This window comes from Erinaceus europaeus, chromosome 6 (genome assembly GCF_950295315.1).
Source record: "Erinaceus europaeus chromosome 6, mEriEur2.1, whole genome shotgun sequence".
NCBI lineage: Eukaryota > Metazoa > Chordata > Mammalia > Eulipotyphla > Erinaceidae > Erinaceus > Erinaceus europaeus.
In genome coordinates, this window is record NC_080167.1 from 76,505,951 (window position 1) to 76,518,240 (window position 12,290).

Below are 12,290 nucleotides of genomic sequence, written 5' to 3' on the forward strand. Positions count from 1 at the left end.
GCCTGATAGATTTTCTCTTATAATTGAAGGGAACTTTGGACACACAATACATCTCCTTTTGCAGATACTACACACTACTACAACTACAACTGAACTGTTTTTGACAGTGACATCCAATGCACAATGGTTTAGTATTACATGGCTCTAAAGAATTTTCCCTATATAACCTACAATGTTTTCAACCTCACAAATAATTATTCTGTTTTTTCTAGGGGGATGAATGGTTTACAGTCATCAGTTGCATGTAATAGTTGGCACGGGGGTAATTTTTCCCACTTTCCCTGTATTTCTGTACATCATTTGTAACTTTCCTTTTGAGGAGAAGGAAACAGTCATAAATTGACTAGGGGCTCAAAATGGGATCTTGGGCTTCCACATAGTTCTCTGGCATTCTTGCGTGCTCCTAGGCTTTGTTGGTGGTGCTCAAGGCCGCTGGTCAATCACTTAATAGGGGCCAGGACCCTCCAAGCACACAGGCCAATGAGATTTCTGGCAGGAGTTCTGGGCATTGCCTAGGCCTCTGGCCTATCAGAGCATGGCAAACACCCTGTGGGAGGGCCTTTTAATGGAAGCCTGAATATGGGAGCTCAGAGCTGGCCTTAACAGCTGAGCTTGCTTCCAGGAAGTCCGAAGCAGTGTTCAGCCCAGGGCCCTGCCTTGCAGAAACTGTCCAGTGCGCATGTGAATAACTCCATATGTGCCTGTGCCTCTGTGGATGTGTGCGTGTGTGTGCCTGTCCATGTGGAGAGTCTCCTGGATGAGTTCCTACTCGAGCCTATTTTGCTCAGTACCGTTGGTGCTGCATATAGCTAATGATTTGGAGATTTTACTCCTTTGGACATTCTTTTCCTGATGCACAGTTTCTCTCCAGGTTTTAGCAATCTATTGAATGTGAAATCGAATCCATTGTAGAAAATGACTACATCAGTCTCTCTCTCTCTCTCCATATATATATATATATATATATATATATATATATATATATATATATATATATGTAACATGTAGAGGTCTGAAAATATTTTTAGCTATAGAGCTGCACAGCTCTGGATTACTGTAGTAGTGCGGATACACCTGGCCCTTCTGAGCCACAGTCATGAGAGACATCTCACAGAGCCATTCCTATACCTCTTATCACTCTACATATCTCTCTCAGCACAAACTACCGCTGCCAAATTATCTACTTCCCTCTTGCTCTTTTTCTCCGTCGTCTCCTATCCCAAAACTGTAAATCAAAGAAGAAATAAACATAGTGCAGTTCCCTGCACACAGGACAGGCTGAGGCTGGACGAGGGAGATGCAATAAGCCAGCCTGCATATTGGCTGGAGCATCACTAAGACTTCTTCCAATTTGGAGAAGCGAGGGCTGTTTTGGAGAGTGGGCTGCAGGCCGAATGTTGCTTCTCAGATTGGGGTAAGACCTAGATGTTCTCTGTGTAACATTTCCTCACAAACATAAAATAACAATGCCACTTGTAAGAATTATGGATGGACATGGAGGATTTGTCTTCAGTGCTCTGGCACTAATCAACACAGGTCCAGAATTTCTGTACTTTTCTGTCACTGTCTTTCTGTCTCTGTCTCTACATGCCTTCTTCACTGGGCCCTTACTGGAAGTCAGTGCTTGCATTGTTAACTCGGTCTTCCTGGTGTTGAATTTTTCCACTCTTTGCCCTTTGGATTATTTAATCTTGTGTATATGGGCATATGGCGCAGTACAGTGGGGAACTGAGGAGGCAGCGATCCTAATATAGGTAACAGGCATATGTCCATCTCCAGCTCCAGCTGTCCAGGCCCTCTGTGCTTGACTCCCATTCTCTAGGGCCCTGAGGCTGGCACTCTGCCTAAATACAGCCCTCCTCACCTTCCGACACAGCATCCTAGTCCTTATTCCATGAGAGCCCAGGTCAAGAAGTGAAACACTATCCCCTTGGCACACACATTGTACTTTCCCTCTATTGGGCTGAAAGTAAAGGATCTGTGGTACTGATAGCCACACCAGTGTCCAGATTTTTCATGCAAAACGGAAACTTCCAGGGTTCAGAAAGAGGGTGTTTTGATGGCTGTGAAATGTCTTTTCCAAGTGCCTCATGGGGTTTCAAATCCTTTTGAAACCTGAAGTTCTTTCTTGTATCTAGGGAATATTCTCACCTCTGGCCAGAATGCCTTCCCAACTAGGAGCACACCTATCCCGGGGTGAGGGGCTCTGCCAGCCTCCTAGCTCCTGGAGGGATTCCTGAGTATGTCCTCAGGCCCAATTTGTAACAGGTGTGTCCAATTTCCTTTATTAGCAGCAGCCAGGCCCTCAGGTGAGGGGCGGGACTGTGATCTCCACTGGAAGCTCCTAATTCAGCCAATGGAGGCATCCATCTTTCTTTTGTCTGTCCATATCAAGGGCCCAGGGAGTTTGTGCTTCATGAAAGCAGAGCGACTTTGTATGAGACACTCATGCATGCCTACTTCTGGGAATCTCTATGAGTGTGATGTGTGCATACCAGGACACCATGACCAGGCATGTGAGACTACAGGAGCAATTGCCTTAGCCGGAACCAAAGGGTAGGTGTAAGGGACTGGGTTCGTTGAGTATTGTTTGGACAAACACAGTTCCCATCTATGTTGAAACACAGCTCTTTCTGGGTACTTTCTGTGCTTGTAATCTGCTGCCCTGATCAGTGGACTGAGAGCCTGGAGGCTGAGTAGGCAGCCAAATGTGACTGGACAGGCTCATGCCCCTGAATTCTGAGGGGTTCCCCAGCTTCCCCCAGATGATAGATAGTGAGGCATGGGATTGAATAGGGAACTCAGGAGATTTAGACATGAGAGTCCCTTTGCATATGTATTCTTGCTTAGCCCGAATCTGGGCTAACTGGATTGTCCTGACCAGCTAGGTTCTCTGTACATAAGTTGCAGGTGAGGTTGGCTACCTTGACACCCATGCTCTGAGACTACTATAGGTGAGCTCTGAGCACACATAGACACAGACAGTCAGACAGACAGACAGACACACACACACACACACACACACACATTACTCTCAGGTTTAGTAGTACATCATATGGTGAAGGCTGGGGCTGTCTTGGTCTGTGGGGATGAGAGCTGCTGCCTTACAATCTCTACAAGCTAGGTTTGATCCTGTCATCAATGAACACAGTGTAGGATGTTTTTGAATTCTGAGACACTGAGGAGGGAGAGGTTTTTGCCCTGAGGCTTGAACCGGGAACTAGCAGCTGCCCTGTGTGTGTTGCCAGACTAGGAAACTTATGGTGCCTGTCCATGTGGAGAGTCTCCTGGATGAGTTCCTTCTCGAGCCTTTTTAGATCGGTCCCGGTGGAGCTGCATATAGCTAATGATTTTGAGATTTTAGTCCTTTGGACAATTCTTTTCCTGATGCACAGTTTCTCTCCAGGTTTAAGCAATCAATTGTCTGAATGTCATATCAAATCCATTGTAGAAAATGACTACATCAGTCCCTCTCTCTCTCTCTCCATATATATAACATGTAGAGGTATAAAATATTTTTTAGCTAGAGACCTGCAGAGCTCTGGATTACAGTAGTAAAGTGGATACAACTTGCCATTCTGAGCTACAGTCATGAGAGATATCTCACAGAGCCATATCGTTTATCACTCTACAAATCTCTCTCAGCACAAAATACCGCTGACAAATCATCTACTTCTCTCTTGCTCTATTTGTCCACTGAGTCCTATCCCAAAACTGTAAATCAAAGACGAAATAGACATAGTGCAGTCCCATGCACACTGGACAGGCTGAGGCTGCACCAGGGAGATGCAATGCGCCAGCCTGCATCTTGGCTGGAGCATCACTAAGACTACTTCCAATTTGGAGAGGCGGGGGCAGTTTTGGAGAGTGGGCTTCCGGCCAAGTATTGCTTCTCAGAGTGGCTAAGACCTAGATGTTCTAAGTGTTACCTTCCCTCAAAAACATAAAATAGCAATGCCAATTGTAAGAAGTATGCATGGGAATGTTGTGTTTGTCTTCAGTGTGCTGGCACTGATCAACACAGGGCTAGAATTTCTGTCCTTTTCTGTCTCTGTCATTCTGGCTTTCTTACTGTCTCTAAGTGCCTTCTTGCCTGGGCACTTACTGGAAGTCAGTGCATGCATAGTGAACTCAGTCATCCTAGTGTTGAAATTTAGCTTTCCTTGGACTTTGGATTATTTAGTCTCCTGCACATGGTGTAGTATAGAGGGGAACTGTGGAGACATAGTTGTTGCTGCAGGTTCCAGGCATATGTCCATCTGCAGCTGCAGCTGTCCAGGCCCTCTGTGCTTGACTCCCATTCTCCAGGGCCCTGGGGCTGTCACTCAGCCTAAATGCAGCCATCCTCACCTTCCTGCACAGAGTCCTTGTCCTTATTCCATGAGAGCCCAGGTGAAAAGAAGTGAAACTCTATCCCCCTGGCACACACATTGTGCTTTCCCTCTATTATGCCAAATGTAAAGGATCTGTGGTACTGATGGCCACACCAGTGTCCAGATTTTCCACGCAAAATGCAAGCTTCTAGGGTTCAGAAAGAGGGTATTTTGATGGCTGTGAAATGTATTTTCCAAGTGCCTCATGGGGTTTTTAAATCTTTTTGAAACCTGAAGTTCTTTCTTGTATCTAGGGAATATTCTCACCTCTGGCCAGAAGGGCTGCCCAACTCGGAGCACAGCTATCCCAGGGTCAGGAGATCTGCCAGCCTGCTAGTTCCTGGTGGATTCCTGAGTATGTCCTCAGTGTCCAAGTAGTAACAGTTGTTTCCAATTGTCTTTATTAGCAATATCCAGGCCCTCAGGTGAGGTGCGGGGCTGTGATCTCCACTGGAAGCTCCGAATTCAGCCAATGGAGGCATCCATCTTTCTTTTGCCTCTCCATAGCAAGGGCCCAGGGAGTTTGTTCTTCCTGCAAGCAGAGCAGCTTTGTATGGGACACTCATGCATGCCTACTTCTGGAATCTATCTGAGTATGATGTTTGGACATCAGGACACCATGATCAGGGATGTGAGGCCACAGGAGCAATTGCCTAAGCCGAACCCAAAGGGTCAGTGTAAGGGACCTGGTTCATCCACTATTGTTTGGTCGAAAACAGTCCCCATCTATGTTGAAACACATCTCTATCTGGGTACTGTCTGTGCTTGTAATATACTGCGCTGAGCAGTGGACTGAGAGCCTGGAGGCTAAGTAGGCAGCCAAATGTGACTGGACGGGCTCATGCCCCTGAATTCTGAGGGGTGACCCAGCTTCCCCCTGATGATAGATAGTGTGGAATGGGATTGAATAGAGAACTCAGGAGATTTAGACATGAGAGTCCCTTTGCATATGCATTCTTGCTTAGCCAGACTCTGGGCTAGCTGGCTGGCCCTGACCAACTAGGTTCTCTGTACATAAGTTGCAGGTGAGGCTGGCTACCTTGACACCCATGCTCTGAGACTACTACAGGTGAGCTTTGAGCACACAAAGACACACACAGTCAGACAGACAGACAGACAGACACACACACACATTACTGTCAGTTCTGGTAGTACAGCATATGGTGAAGGCTGGGGCTGTCTGTGGTCTGCGGGCATGAGAGCTGCTGCCTTACAATCTCTACAAATCAGGTTTGCACCTGTCATCAATGAACACAGTGTAAGAGGTTTTTGAATTCTGAGAAACTGAAGAGGGAGAGGTTGTATCTGTGCCTCTGTGGATGTGTGCATGCGTGGCTTGAGTGTGTATGTTTGTGTTTGTTTGTGTGTGGTAAGGAGAGAGAGAGAACAACAGAATCACTGTGGCACAGGTGATTTTGTGCAAAACACTTAGCAAATTCTGATTTACCGCTCAATATTGACACCATTGTAGCTCACCTTGGCACTTGTACACTTTTTTTCTTTTCAGATGTAAAGACAAGAATAGGGAGAGGTTTTGCCCTGAGGCATGCTATGGGAACTAAAAGCTGCCCTGTGTGTGTTGCCAGATTAGAAAAATTGTGGTGCCTGTCCATGTGGAGAGTCTCCTGGATGAGTTCCTTATCGATCCTTTTTCGCTAGGTCCCATTGGAGCTGCATATAGCTAATGATTTGGAGATTTTACTCCTTTGGACAATTCTTTTCCTGATGCAGTTTCTCTCCAGGTTTTAGCAATCAATTGTCTGAATGTCATATCACATACATTGTAGAAAATGACTATATAAGTGTCTTGCACACTCTCTCTCTCTCTCTCTCTCTCTCTCTATATATATATATATATATATATATATATATACATATACATATATGTAAGATGTAGAGGTCTGAAAATATATTTTAGCTAGAGACCTGCACAGCTCGGGACTAGGGTAGTAATGCGGATACACCTGGCCCTTCTGAGCCAGAGTCATGAGAGACAGTTCCCATCTATGTTGAAACACAGCTCTTTCTGGGTTCATTCTGGGCTTGTAATCTGCTGCACTGAGCAGGGGACTGAGAGTCTGGAGGCTGAGTAGGCAGCCAAACGTGACTGGACTGTCTCCTTCCCTTAAATTCTGAGGAGTGCCCCAGCTTACCCCGTTGACAGTGTTGGATGATAGTGAGTCATGATATTTAATCAGGAACTCAGAGAGGGACACATGAGAGTCCTTTTGCATGTGCATTCTTGCTTAGCCAGAATCTGGGCTAGCAGGATAGCCCTGCCCAGCTAGGTTCTCTGTACATAAGTTGCAGGTGAGGGTGGCTACCTTGCCACCCATGCTCTGAGACTACTATAGGTGAGTTCTGACCACACACAGACACCAAACAGACAGACACACACACACACACACACACACACACACACACACACACACATTACTGTCGGGTCTGGTAGTACAGCATATGGTGAAGGCTGGGGCTGTCTGGGGTCTGTGGGCATGAGAGCTGCTGCCTTACAATCTCTGCAAGCCAGCTTTGAACCTGTCATCAATGAACACAGTGTAGGAGGTTTTTGAATTATGGTCTCTTTCCAGATCAACTATTTCTCTTCTCGCCTTCTCTGTATCTAACTCTCACATGCTATCATGCACTGTCTTCCCTCATTAATATTTTACTTAATAATTAATTTACTGACTGGCCCAGATATACAAAGAGAGTTACCAGAGCACTGTTGAGCTCTGGCTTGTTTTGTTGGTGATATCACCTAGGATACTGGAGCCACAGCTTTGTAAGTCTCTCTGACACAAGCCATATTCTGTCTCCTCATTTCCATGGCAGTATCTCTCAGACTTTATAGTAAACATATACATATACATATACATATATATATATATATATATATATATCTGTTATTTTTAGAATTGTCGACCTATGTAATTGATCTTTATCAGAATTAACACATTTATAACAGCTTCTGAAACCCTATCCCCCTAGCACATAAATTGTGCTTTCCCACTATTGGGCCGAATGTTAAGGATCTGTGGTACTGATGGTCACACCAGTGTCCTGATATTCCACGCAAAACTGAAGCTTCCAGGGTTCAGAAAGAGGGTTTTTTGACGGCTGTGAAATGTGTTTTCCAAGTGCCTCATGAGGTTTCAAATCCTTTTGAAAACTGAAGTTCATTCTTATATCTAGGGTATATTCATACCTCTCGCCAGAATGCACTCCCAACAAGGAGCACAGCTATCCTGGGTTCAGGAGTTCTGGTAGCCTGCTAACTCCTGGAGGGTTTCCTGAGTATGTCCTCAGGTCCCAAGTGGTAACAGGTGTTTCCAATTGCCTGTATTAGCAGCAACCAGGCCTTCAGGTGAGGGGCGGTGCTGTGACCTCTACTGCAAACTCCTAATTCAGCCAATGGAGGCATCCATCTTCTTTTGTCTCTCCATAGCAAGGGCCCGGGGAGTTTGTGCTTCCTGCAAGCAGAGGGACTTTGTATGGGACACACATGGATGCCTACTTCTGGGAATGTCTCTGAGTGTGATGTGTGGACATGAGGACACCATGATCATGGATTGTGAGGCCACAGAAGCAATTGCATTAGCCAGACCCAAAGGGTAGGTGTAACAGGTCCGTTCATCCACTATCATTTGGTCAAACACAGTTCCCATCTATGTTGAAACACAGCTCTTTCTTGGCTTATAATCTGCTACCGTGAGCAGTGGAATGAGAGTCTGGAGGCTGAGTAGGCAGCCAAAAGTGACTAGACAGGGTCCTGACCCTGAATTCTAGGAGTGCCCCAGTCCCCCATTGGCAGTGTTTTCATGATAGTGAGGCATGAGATTGAATCGGCAACTCAGGAGAGTGAGACATGAGAGTCCCTTTGCATATGCATTCTTGCTTAGCCAGAATCTGGGCTAGCTGGCTTTCCCTAACCAGCTAGGTTCTCTGTACATAAGTTGCAGGTGAGGCTGGCTACCTTGCCCCCATGCTCTGAGACTACTATAGGTGAGTTCTGAGCACACACAGACACACACTGACAGAGAGACACACATACACACACATTACTGTCAGGTCTGGTAGTACAGCATATGGTGAAGGCTGGGGCTGTCTGGGGTCTGTGGGCATGAGAGCTGTTGCCTTACAATCTCTACAAGCCAGGTTTGAACCAGTAATCAATGAACACAGTGTAGGAGTTTTTTGACTTCTGCTATCTTTCCAACTCATCTATATCTCTTCTCGCCTTCTCTGTCTCTAACTCTCAATGCTCTCACACACTCTGTCTTCACTCATTAATATTTTATTTATATACTTATTTTACTGACAGTCCCAGATATACAAAGAGAGTTAACAGTGCACTGCTGAGCTCTGGCTGTTGTTTTGGCGATTTCACCTAGGCTACTGGAGCCTCAGTTTGTAAGTCATTCTGACAAAAGCCATATTCTGTCTCCTCATTTCCATGCCAGTATCACTCATAGTTTATAATAAAGTGATTTTTTTGCAAAACACTTGGTACATTCTGATTTACAGCTCAATATTCACACCATTGTAGCTCTCTTTGGCTCTGGTCACTTTTCTTCTTTTGAGATGTAAAAACACTGAAGAGGGAGAGGTTTTTGCCCTTAGGCTTTCACTGGGAACTACCAGATGCACTGTGTCTGTTGCCAGACTAGGAAACTTGTTGTGCCTGTCCATGTGGAGAGTCTCTTTGATATGTTCCTTCGCAAGCCTTTTTCGCTATGTCCTGTTGGAGCTGCATATATCTAATGATTTTGAGATTTTACTTCTTTGGACAATTCTTTTCCTGATGCACAGTCTCTCTCCAAGTTTTAGCAATCAATTGTCTGAATGTCTTATCTAATCCATTGTAGAAAATCACTACATCAGTGTTTCGCAATCTCTCTCTCTCTCTCTCTCTCTCTCTCTCTATATATATATATATATATATATATATATATATATATATATGTAACATGTAGTGATCTGAAAATATTTTTAGCTCGAGACCTGCACAGCTCTGGATTAGGGTAGTAATGCAGATACACCTGGCCCTTCTGAGCCATAGTTATGAGAGACATCTCACAGAGCCAGTCGTATACCTCTTATCACTCTACAAATCTCTCTCAGCACAAAGTACCGCTGCCAAAACATCTACTTCCCTCTTGCTCTTTTTGTCCACCGAGTCCTATCCCAAAACTGTAAATGAAAGAATAAATAGACATAGTGCAGTTTCCTGCACACAGGACAGTCTGAGGCTGGACCAGGGAGATGCAATACGCCAGCCTGCATCTTGGCTGGATCATCACTAAGACTACTTCCAAATTGGAGTGGCGAGGGCAGTTTTGGAGAGTGGGCTGCAGGCCAAGTGTTGCTTCTCAGAGTGGGCTAAGACATAGATGTTCTAAGTGTAACCTTTCCTCAAAAACATAAAATAACAATGCCACTTGTTAGAAGTATGCATGGGCATGAAGGGTTTGTTTTCAGTGCCGTGGCACTGATCAACACAGGGCCCGAATTTCAGTCCTTTTCTGTCTCTGTCATCCTATCTCTCTGACTGTCTCTACATGCCTTCTTCACTGGGCCCCTATGGAAGTCAGTGCATGCATCGTGAACTAGGACTTCCTGGTGTTGAAATTTTCCTTTCTTTCCCCTTTGGATTATTCAATCTCCTGCATATGGCATAGTAGATTGGGGAACTGAGGATACAGCGAACCTGCTGCAGGTAACAGGCATATGTGCATCTCCAGCTGCAGCTGTCCAGGCAATCTGTGGTTGACTCCCATTCTCCAGGGCCCTGAGGCTGACACTCAGCCTAAATGCAGCCCTCCTCATTTTCCTGTACTTCATCCTTGTCCTTATTCCATGAGAGCCCTGGTCAAGAGAAGTGAAAATCTATCCCCCTGGCACACACATTGTGCTTTCCCATATTGGCCGAATGTAAAGGATCTGTGGTACTGATGACCACACCAGTGTCCAGATTTTCCACGCAAAACGGAAGCTTCCAGGGTTCTGAAAGAGAGTGTTCTGATGGCTGTGGAAAGTATTTTACAAGTCCCTCATGGGGTTTCAAATCCTTTTGTAACCTGAAGTTCTTTCTTGTTTCTAGGGTATATTCTCACCTCTGGCTAGAATGCCCTCCCAACTAGGAGCACAGCTATCCCTGTGTCAGGAGGTCTGCCAGCCTGCTAGCTCCTGGAGGGATTCCTGAGTATGTCCTCAGGGCCCAAGTGGTAACAGGTGTTTCCAATTGCCTTTATTAGCAGCAGCCAGGCCATCAGGTGAGGGGCCGGGTTGTGATCTCCACTGGAAACTCCTAATTATGCCAATGGATGGATCCATCTTCCTTTTGTCTCTCCATAGCAAGGGCCCAGGGATTTTGTGCTTCCTGAAGCAGAGCGACTTTGTATGGGACACTCATGGATGCCTACTTCTGGGAATCTCTCTGAGTGTGATGTGTGGACACCAGGACACCATGATCAGGGGTTGTGAGGCCACAGGAGCAATTGCCTTAGCCGGACCCAAAGGGGAGGTGTAAGGGGCCTTGTTCATCCAATATTGTTTGGTCAAACACAGTTCCCATTTTTCAGCTCTTTCTGAGTTCTTTCTCGGCTTGTAACCTGCGCTCCTGAGAAGTGGACTGGGAGCCTGGAGCATGAGTATGCAGCCAAACCTGACAGGACAGGGTCCTGCCCCTGAATTCTGAGGGGTGCCCCAGCTTCCCCCGTTGACAGTGTTTGGATGATAGTGACGCATGTTATTGAATAGGGAACTACATGAGAGTCCCGTTGCATATGCATTATTGCTTAGCCAGAATCTGGGCTAGCTGGATTTCCCTAACCAGCTAGGTTCTCTGTAGATAAGTTGCAGGTGAGGCTGGCTACCTTGTCACCCATGCTCAGAGACTACTATAGGTGAGTTCTGACCACACACAGGCACACAAACAGACAGACAGTCACACACATACACACATTTCTGTCAGGTCTGGTAGTACATCATATGGTGAAGGCTGGGGTTGTCTGGGGTCTGCGGGCATGAGAGCTGCTACCTTACAACCTCTACAAGCCAGGTTTGAACCTGTCATCAATGAACACAGTATAGGAGGTTTTTGAATTCTGGTCTCTTACTAACTCATCTATTTCTCTTCTCGCCTTCTCTGTCTCTAACTCTCACATGCTCTCAAACACTATGTCTTCACTCATTAATATATTTCTTATATACTTATTTTACTAACAGGCCAAGATATACAAAGAGAGTTACCAGAGCACTGTTGAGCTCTGGCTTGTTGTGTTGGTGATTTCACCTACTCTACTGGAGCCTCAGTTTATACGTCTTTCTGACACAAGCCATATTCTGTCTCCTCATTTCCATGCCAGTATCACTCACAGTTTATAATAAAGTGATTTTTTGCAAAACACTTGGTACATTCTGATTTACAGCTCAATATTCACACCATTGTAGCTCTCTTTGGCCCTTGGTCACTTTTCTTCTTTTCAGATGTAAAAACACTGAAGACAGAGAGGTTTTTGCCCTGAGGCTTGCACTGGGAACTACCAGCTGCCCTGTGTCTGTTGCCAGACTAGGAAACTTGTGGTGCCTGTCCATGTGGAGAGTCTCCTTGATGAGTTCCTTCTCGAGCCTTTTTCGCTCTGTCCCGTTGGAGCTGCATATAGCTAATGATTTTGAGATTTTACTTCTTTGGACAATTCTTTTCCTCTTGCACAGTTTCTCTCCAGGTTTTAGCAATCAATTGTCTAAATGTCATATCGAATCCAGTGTATAAAATGACTACATCAGTCTCTCTCTGTCTCTTAATCTCTCTGTGTCTCTCTGTCTCTCTCTATATATACATATATATATATATATATATATATATATATATATATACATATATATAACATGTAGAGGTCTGAAAAAATTTTT